This window comes from Oxyura jamaicensis, chromosome 1, assembly GCF_011077185.1.
Source record: "Oxyura jamaicensis isolate SHBP4307 breed ruddy duck chromosome 1, BPBGC_Ojam_1.0, whole genome shotgun sequence".
NCBI classification, from domain to species: Eukaryota; Metazoa; Chordata; class Aves; order Anseriformes; family Anatidae; genus Oxyura; species Oxyura jamaicensis.
Window position 1 is genome coordinate 125578759 of NC_048893.1, and position 10154 is coordinate 125588912.

Sequence of the window (10154 nt, forward strand, 5' to 3'; positions counted from 1 at the left end):
AAAAAAAAAAAAAAAAAAAAAAAAAAAAAAAAAAAAAAAAAGTAAAACTCATGGGTTGAGAAAAAGACAGCTTAGTAGGACAGAAAAGGAATGGAAAATAATGATAATAATTATGATAATGGAATATACAAAACAAGTGACGCACAATGCAACTGCTCAGCACCCACTGACTGATGCACAGCCAGACCCTGAGGAGCTGCCACCCCCCAGGCCAACTTCCCCCCCAGTTTTATTGTTCAGCATGACACCATGTGGTGCGGGATACCTCTTTGATCAATCTGGGGCAGCTGTCATGGTTGTGTCCCCCCCAGCTCCTGGGGCACCCCCAGCCTCCTCACTGGCAGGGCTGCGTGAGGAGCTGAAAAGTCCTTGGCTCTGTATAAGTGCTTCTCTGAAACAAATAAATGTCAGGGTGTTATCAGCATTATTCTCATCCTAAATCCAAAACACAGCACCATACCAGTTACTAGGAAGAAAATTAACTCTATCCCAGCTGAAACCAGGACAGCCTGCCTTCATCCTGCACCCTCCCTTCAGGTAGCTATAGACATTGATGAGATCCCCTCAAGAATCCTCTTCTCCAGGTTGAACAGTCCCAGCTCTCTCAGCATCTTTTCACAGGAAAGGCACTCCAAACCCTTTGTCATTTTCACAGACCTTAGCTGGACTCTCCAGTATGTCCATGTCTCTCATATACTGGATCCAGTACTCCAGATGCGGCCTCACCAACACTGAGTAGGGGAGAAGGATCATCTCCCTTGTCTTGCTGGTGATACTTTGCTTAATGCATCCAAGAATACCATCAGTCTTCTTTGTGGCAAGGGCCCACTGCTGCCTCATTGTTCAACTTGGTGTCTACCAGGACCTCCCAGGTTCTTTTCTGTGAAGCTGCAGTCAGCTATTTGCTGACTAGTCCTGGTGATTTTCATGTCCTTCATATATTTGGAAATGGTTTTTAGAATCAGCTGCTCGATCTTCTTTCCCAGGTATCAAGGCAAGGTTGTTTGGCTTGTAGTTCCCTGGGTCCTTCTTCCTGCCCCTCTTGAAGACAGGAGTGACATTGGCTTTCCTTCAGTCTTTGGGCGCTTCTCCCAGTCACCAGCATTGATCAAAAATTTTTGAGTGGCCTCACAAAGACATCTGCCAGCTCCCTCAGCACTCATGGGTGGAGCCCATCAGGACCCATGGATTCTCGTATGATCAGTTTGCTTCAGTAATTCCTGCGCATCAAGGGTACACCTTCTTCACCTAGTATCATTCCATACAGTGAGAAATAGTGTTTTTAATTGTTTGTGTTATGATGCAGATGTCATACTTGAAGTATACTTTGAGTAGGAGACTGAATTAAATGACTCCCTGAAGGTCCCTTTCAAACTGGAGTATTCCATTTCTGGTTTTGATTGTTGCTAATATTATGCAAACAGTATGTCTCGCAGGAATAGGTGCAAAGTTCTCATAAACCCTGTGTGCTGGTCACACACACCAGCGTGTTGTGCACTTGTGTTTTGCGGATTTCAGAGCACGGTTAGCATAAAGCTGGAGCTGAGGGCAAGACGTGGCTTACAGAACCTTTACTAGCATCGTGTCCCTTAAAGGAAGTCTTCTAGTAGACTCGTATGAGTGCTACTTTATTGTTTAGGTGAGCTTGCTCTGAAAGCATGTATGGAGTTAGTATATGTAAAGAGGATGGTTTGTTAGCCCAACAACATGTCTGTAGATAGCTGAGGCTTTGCAGTGTTTTATTAGCAGTGATCACTTACCTAGACAAATGACACTAAAAATGTAAATTATAGACATTTGTAATATATGTATCAAGTATAAAATAATATATAGTTTATTTTTGCCAAGCAATCAAAAAAAGTGTCAGTCAGGTTCCAAAATGACTGTGAGATTTTAAAAAGGTATGTTTGTAAGTCTTTTTTAGGCACTGGTGGTGGTTCACTTCTTCCTCACTTTTTTTACTACAAGCTTGGAAGCTATTTTTATCTTCAGTCAGAAGTGATTATTTTTACATATATGCTTGATTTCAGTAGTTGAAGACTTAAGCAAATAACCTGGCATTGTTCTATATACTTTTTAAATAAGGTGTTTATGATAGACCCACATACACGTGCAGCCACTAGCACTGGTTCTGCACCAAAATCAAAGAATGAAACAGTGCCCTACCAAGAATACTATCAAGTCAAGAAGGGACAATCTGTACAAATAAGAGATATATTTTTTAATAAGTCTGTGGGATTTCTGTGATGTATTTGAGGGTGTTAAAGTGCTTGCCGTGACATTGCAAAGCTACTCTATCAACTTTGAGAGGTCACAGAGATCAGAGGAAGGTCCCAGACAACCAGGAAAAAAGACAAGTGTTACCTGTGTCTATAAAAAGAAAGAAACAGGAAGCGGTAGACCAGTCAGCAGACCTGTAAAAAATGTCGCACCCTCACGGAAACTATTTGCTTACATGTGAATAACTAACCTTACTGCCTCCTAGGACAGGGTTTTAGTGGAAGCAAGGGGCTCTTGGTAGATGCAGGGAGAAATTTAGGTGCCAAAACCTGATGCAGAGCAAGGTGTTTGACACAGTGCTCCCCAACAGCATTGCTGATGAACTGGTAAGATATGGACAGGGCAGATGGGCCACAAATTTGGTAGGAAATTGGTTCAATAGAGCTCAGAGGGTTCAAAGTTGAACTTATTGAGCTGGTCCACAGGGTTTGATACAGAGTCTGATAGTATGTTTTTTATATTAATGTAACAGTCCAGGTGAAGAGATTGAATGTGCCCTCAGCAAGGTGGTGTATGAAGCTAAACAAGGAGGAGAGGTAAATAAATAGCCAGGTTGGAAGAATCACAACACAGTGAGATGTCAGCATACCTCAGGGCCAACAAGAATTGCATGATGTTCAACACAGACAGACATGAAGTGCTGTGTGTGGGATGGAACGAGCCCAGGCAGCAGAACAGCCTGGGGGTGGGCTGGCTGGGAAGCAGCTCTGTGACCAGGGCCCTGGAAGTCCTGGCGGGCAGTGATGAACACGAACCAGCAGCAGACCCTGGCAGTGAGAGACATTGAGAACTGGGAGAGGACCACCAGGATGGTTAGAGTGTGGAAGAACTTAATGTACAAAAAGACTAAAGTGTTAGGTTTGCGGAGCCTAGGGAAGAAAAGGCTTGGTGGGAACTAGTCACATTCTTCAAATACTTACAAGGTATTTCTAGAGCAGATGGAGGCACGCACAATGAGAGGGCAAAAGGCAGCAGACAAATCACCTGGGGAATTCTGTCTGAATAGAAGGGAGAAATGCTTCACTGAGAAAACAGTTATATATTGAAATAAGTCATCTGGAGACACGGTGGAGTCTGTTTTGCTGGAAATAATTGATACTCAATCTGACATACATAGGGCTTTGGGTTACCTAATCTGAGGCTACCCTTTCCCTCAGGACATTGGACAGAATAATCTCTGGCTGTCCCTTTCAATTTCTGAAGCAGCCTGTATTTTGAGCTCTCGTTAGTCTGTCTTTGTCCGGATAGCCAGTAGATGGCATGGTTCAACAGCGGGGGAAAAAAAAAAAAAAAAAAAAAAAAAAAAAAAAAAAAAAAAAAAAAAACAGTAAAATGAAATGTGTTTCTTCCAGGGATAAATTCATGACGAATTTCATGACAATTTAGAAAAAAGGGTTTAATAAGAACCACTGCTACTTCAGGCAGAGGTCTTCAACATAGTAAATAATAATGATATCAAAGTTTATTTTGTGTTTGCTTTTGTATTAAACGTGTAGTTTCCAAACCAGGTAACACTAACCCACTAACCTGTTCCAATATGCCTTCCTGGAGTAAAGTCATTCTCATAGATTAATGATGGTGTCCCCTGGCTATCCCCTTCTGTCTGGAAAAAACATTGACCTGCAAAGGAGCATCTTACAGGTGCTTTGTGGGTAGGCAGTCTCGTGACCTCATGTTCATGTACAAACTTGTTGGATGAATGGCAGACATGGACTTTCCAACACAGCTGAGATACTAGAGTTCAGCCCCCAGAAGATGCATTGCCAGTCAGCAGCAAGGCCATGTTTAGCTGTTTACCATTTTAGTCTGTATACCATTGCTGGTGAGCATCTGAGTCCTTGGGGAACACAGTAGAAGGGAGCAGTTTGCACTGTGTTTGTGACCACATTTGTGTGAACAGAAGTGGTTGTTAGAGGTGATTAAGCTCTGTCTAATTCCACTGTTGATTTATTATGGTGTTGGTGATACTGTACTCTGACACAAGCCATGAATATATCGAAAGAGATATAAAATAAACTATTCCTGTTGATGTAAAAGACTTCTCGTTAGGTAATATTTGCATTGGTAAACATATATGGATGAGAAAGTCAGTAATTGTACTATGCTCAGGTATATCTGGCACAAGTGAATGTGCAGCTGAAAGGTTTTCCTCGTACGTGTGCATTACCTTAATTGTAGGGAGGTGCACATGGAAATGAGAGGCTACGTAATATAAACAGTTTTTATAAGCTGATGGCTACCTGTACCTGAAAGCTTTGTGATTACGGTCAGTTTAGAAATTTTAACTGAGTGCTTGGAGTAAAAGCCTACTTATCTTTTTAGTATTGGACTTCTTAGCATTGAAACTCTATTTCTCTCCTAATTACAGGAGAAACATGTAGATCCAAACTGAATAGTTTGAAGATGGTCAACATGGTTTATGAGAAATATATTTTTATAAATGTTTGGAGGGACAAACTGAGTTGATAGAAAGGGGCATTTGACTGTCTAAGGGTGATAGGGGGTGAATTTGATGAAACTTGTTTAAAATAAACTTGGAAACAACATTCACAGGACTTAGATCTAGTCCCAGAAGCCTTCCTTATAGCAGAGAGGTCAGAGTATCCATTCTGAAGTGGAGAAGGAGAGAGAACACCTTTCCTCAAGTATTTTCTTTGCCAGATTTGGGAGAGGAATTTGAACCATAGCCCTTTGCTTCCAAGGGAATTTGTTTTGCTGTGGGCTGCAGGGGATTTGGGGTGGTTTGCTCTGGTCTTTGAAAATGCTCTTCTGAAATATTTACTGGATTAAGAGATGAAACCAAAACCTCCCCAAGGAACTCCTTAACCACCATCACAGTGTCAATCTCTTTCTCTGCAGTCAGTAGCTATCTACATATTTTTGGGTACTGGAACTGGTAGAAGAGGACAGAGGTAGTGTGTCTCCATTCTTGCTTAGACCAGGGAACAAAACCTTTAGATCAAACTTTGGCTTACAGTGAAGCAGAGATGAAAAAAAAAGAGCTGCATTCTCTGCAAGTGTGCTAAGATTGTGCTGTGGAAGACAGGAGAAGGATTTTGGTGCTGTTTCTCTGCATTTACGAGTTCAGTCTTGCGTGTTATAAAAATGCCCACAATGGCTGCTTAAACAGAATGTTTTCTTTTGAATGTTATTTTTTTTTTTTCTAAAATCACTGTTTTTCATCTTTGGATTAGAACAAATGAGATTTTATTTCAATTTAGCCACAAAACCTTGACTCAAATCTTGAGTCTTGGAAACCAACATTTGTAGGGTGCTTCTCAGCAAGATTAAATAGCTCATGGAGCAGTGCTGGTATAATTAAGTTGCTGCTTGTTCTGTATCTCATTTTTTGCAGGACAGTTTGGGGATCTTTGTGCCATAATCCACTGTACAGTGTTATGGTGCCTTCAGTCATCTTAATCTCTTCCTTAGGTGTCACTCATGCTTTCACTTTGGAAAAAACAAATAAACAACAACAAAAAAAAACTACTCTCTTTCCTCTCAATGTTGAGCACATTCTGAAGTAGGCAGACAAGGTGGGGTTTCAAAATGGGGTCAGTCAAATGTATTGGTGGAAATCTACAGCCGTGGAGGTGGTGCAGCAGCCAGAAAAGAAGGCCAGAAAGAGACAGACAGAACATTTCAGCAAAGCTTCATCAGGCAGTTGGGGTCTGTCAGGTCACTCACAAGCATATGCTGAGCTATGGAGCTCTTTGCCCCAGGAGTGTTGGAATTTCAGGATGTATGTCTGTCCTCAGTCTGATAACGTGAGCACTCTGACACCAGCACCCAGTCATGCAGAATAACATATGGTTATTTTCAGACTAATTCCCTTTCATATAAAAATAGTGCCATCAAATAACTCCCAGCATGAGGACAGAAAAATAGGAGGGGAAATAGTATACGTCCTCAGAAATGTGATGCAATACACAGAAAACACACTCACTGTAGATATACAATCTTTTCACAGAATCACACAGAATCACAGAATTTCTAGGTTGGAAGAGACCTCAAGATCATCGAGTCCAACCTCTAACCTAACACTAACAGTCCCCACTTTTCCTGTGGTATAAGTGTCTATCCTTTCACCCTTGTGTAAAGATGTAAATGCATGTGCACAGCAGCCACACTTTCTCGAAGAAGAACTAAAATTGTCATCTGTTCTTTCACTTACCTATGTTTTTTGATCTTTAAAATGTGTGAAATAACAAATTAGTTGACAAGCCTGGATATTCTCCCTGTTTACTGAACAGGATCTTTGCATCTGGACTTAGAGAAGTCAGAATATTGCTATTATCTGTATAATAACTGCAATTATTATTTGTATAATAATATGCAATAAATGGTGGAACACTGACTTTTTCTAAGTAAAAATATCCAAGGAACTCAGAGTTGCGTTGGAGGTCCTTAAGTGCTAAACATTGTATAAGCACAGAGGCAGGCTAACATAGCTCTTACTCCTAAAACTACAGCCAGTTTTATACTATTTAACGAACTCTGTTATTGCTCTATAAAATGCACTGTCTTGTTACTTGGGTGATTCTGCTGGTTTTGCTCTACTCCTTTATGAAACACCATTTCAAGAGTTTAAAAGCTTAGATTTCATTTTACTGTATTCATGTTTTTCCAGACTTTCTGTGCATGTTAGCAATCAAATTTTATCATTCTTGTTTACTTCTCTGGATTATGTCAACGTCCTTTCTCTATCACGGTGCCAAATATTTAGCAGAGGTTTATAAATGTTTTAAAAGAACAAGATTTACTTCTGCTTTCTTGTTTATTTGTAGACATTTGTTGTTGTTGATGGTTTCATGAGTCTGCCTTACACCCAGATCCTCACTATGTGTTTGTATATTACATGGGGTTCAATACTGTGGCCTGTGCAGCTGATGTAGGAGGTAATTCTGCCATTTGGCTCAAACTCCAAATGAAGCTCGTTAGGTACAAACCCATATAAAACTGAGACCAAAAACTTGTGGTGAATCTCATGCAAATTAAAATTACGGAGTGCTGCACATTGTTGTTCATGAGGTTTAAAAGAAAGTGCAACATCCCTCTAGCTGAACTTGAATTGTGTTTGTGAATTGAGACTGTGTTACATAATGGCTTTGTCTCAAACTTATGTTTGCATTTGTAAAATCATCCTCTGAAAGGACTCCTGGCATATTCCGTGTTGCAGATATTCCAATCAAAATGCTTAAATGCACAGAGTTAGTGCTTAAGATAATAAGGAACTTTATGGCATATTGTGTGCCATAAATCTGAACCTTGAGGACACAGAACAGTGAAACTGTGAGCAGATATACTGAGCAAGGGGCCAACCACTAATGTTTCAGGCCTTGCATTCTTTGTATTTGAGAGAGCTTTTGTTATCCAGTAGGTCTGCTTTATGAGAAGGGCTGCCGTGAGGCTAAATGTTAAATGTCAAGATTCAGAGATAAGAGCAAGAAAAAATCTGGAAAGGGTTGCTTGGGTTTATTTTTAACTAGCAGAAACTGTATTGGACTTTTGTGATCTCTTCACAAGACCAGCTTATTAGTAAGTTTTCAACTGCACTTCTTACAGAACAAAAATTGTAGTTTCTTGATACCTTTGTATCTAAAATTTAGAGATTTCACGTAAAAGGATTTTTTTCCACTTTAGAGATGAAATCAAGAGTATGTGGAGACAGAAGCCTTCATTGTATATGTATCTAAACAATTTCTGATGCCAATGCCTCCTGGGAACATATACAGAAATACTGGAGGGACGCAATAGCCTTGTTTGTAGCTACCAAGGATTTTGATAATAATTCCCAGAATCTGAAAGGTTTTATATTTTTTAGGAAGTGGCTGTTTCAAATCAGGATTTTCCCAGTGTATCAGGCTTTCAGTTTAAGCAAGGGGACCCTAAGGAAGGTGCAGAATGCCAGGCCAGAAGCTGGATTCCTCTCCTACTACTATCCCATCACCAAAGATCTGAATGCTAGTTTAGATCTTTGTAACAGTGTCAGTTCTGTAGGCAACACAACAGTTTACACAGCAGCTTAAAAGCAAAATTAATTTATTTACATTCAAAATCTAGGTCAAGGTCTTGAATATGAACTACTGAAGGATGCCAAGCTGGTTGTCAGCTTCCTACCTCCTGAAGAAATGCTGTGCCCAAACCTTTTTGTGTTTCCACAGCAGAGACATAGCTCTGTCTTGGAAGGACTGAAGCTAGCTATGCTGAGGCTGAAATGCCTCCAGAGCACATGGCTATGTGATACTAGCTAGAGCCCTGAATACTGGAGTAGCTTACTACTAGTTGTGAACAGTGGATGCACAGCTAGAAAGAGACTGATAAACACATTTTTGTGTTTATTTATCCTCCGATTAACTATCCTCCACATAACTAGCTCCTGGTTAGCTACAGGATAACTCAAAATCTCAGAAAAGAGAAACAAGTCTGGCCAAAACAATTGGATGAAGTTCATGATCATTGTGGAGATGAACACCATTTCCTTCTTCTGCATGCCTTTTCTGCATGTCTTTTTCTTCATGTCTCTCTTTTACAGGAAGCAAGCTGAGGTAAAGGAGTAAATGATCAAGGTCACTCAATGCTTTCTCCTTGGCTGAGGCAGTTGGTTAGTGGTTTATCCACAAAAAAAGCTTAAACTTCAAAATATGATTTAGGACTTCCTTCCTTCCTTCCTTCCTTCCTTCCTTCCTGCCTGCCTGCCTGCCTGCCTGCCTGCCTTCCTGCCTTCCTGCCTTCCACAGTTTGTTTGTTCCATCTGGACATAGATAAAGCCAATGGATTCTCTCTGAATTTTGTAATCTTTTGCTATATTGTGGGCATTTATGTTTATGTATAGAGAAAATAACTTCTGATTTTAGTTGCATTCATATTATACAGGCATTGGGAAGTTGATTTTGTAGGAAACATGGACAAACTGAGGGAAAGCAACCCTGTGTCCTACTTTGTCAAATGCATATGGGAATGCTCTGTTGCAGGTGTTGAGCCTTACACTCATGAGGCAGATCAGGAAGTCATGAAATCAAGGCATCAGCAAATTACTAATTTCACGCAGCTCTTTTCCTTCTAGATGTGTTGAGTCATCGGGGTGCACATTAGCATATTTATCTTTCAAATAAAAAGTGCTTTTTTGTTTGTTTGTTTTAATGTAATTAACATGTTCTTGATTCCAGAGCAGAAGTGCTACCAGCGAAGTGCTAGTATTGTGAAATTCTCATTACTGTGGCAAATGCAGGAGATACTGAGAGGGAGCAGATGTGCTGGGCCAAGGCCTGGGGAGTAGTTCTGGATAGTCAGAAGCCTGGCTGGAGCCAACTGAGCTCTTGGGAGGCTGTTCTGCAGCTTGTTTTCTTTGGAGACAAGAAGTTCTTGCCCTTTCCATTCTCCTGGCTGCTCTTTCCTATTCCTGCAACCCTCTCAGTTGTGCTAGCATAATTGTTTGTGGTCTGTGATATAAACTCATTGATATGTGCTAAAAAGAATGAGCATTTTCATTATGCGGACAGGGAATTGGGATGCATGGTCAGGAATAAGGGATCTTCAAATGGGATGAGATGGGATCTTCAAATGCCAGGATTGCCACTAAAGAAAACAAATAATGCAACTACACCCACCAAAGATTTAGAGATAGAAATATTTTGGAGGGAACTGAAATAGACCTTTGTAGCTAGTTGCTGCCTGCCTGTCTTCCTTTCCCCCATTTCTTACAGGAAGCATAGAGTGGACAAACTGGGAACTGAGGTGCTGGGCTGATAGAAAGCCACTTCTGCCAGGTGCTGGCCAACTCCATTGCCCAGGTTCAATTGCTGATTTAACTTAGTGAAAGTTTTGATTAATTTTGAAAAAAAAATATTTTTTTTTTATAATTTCAAAGGAAC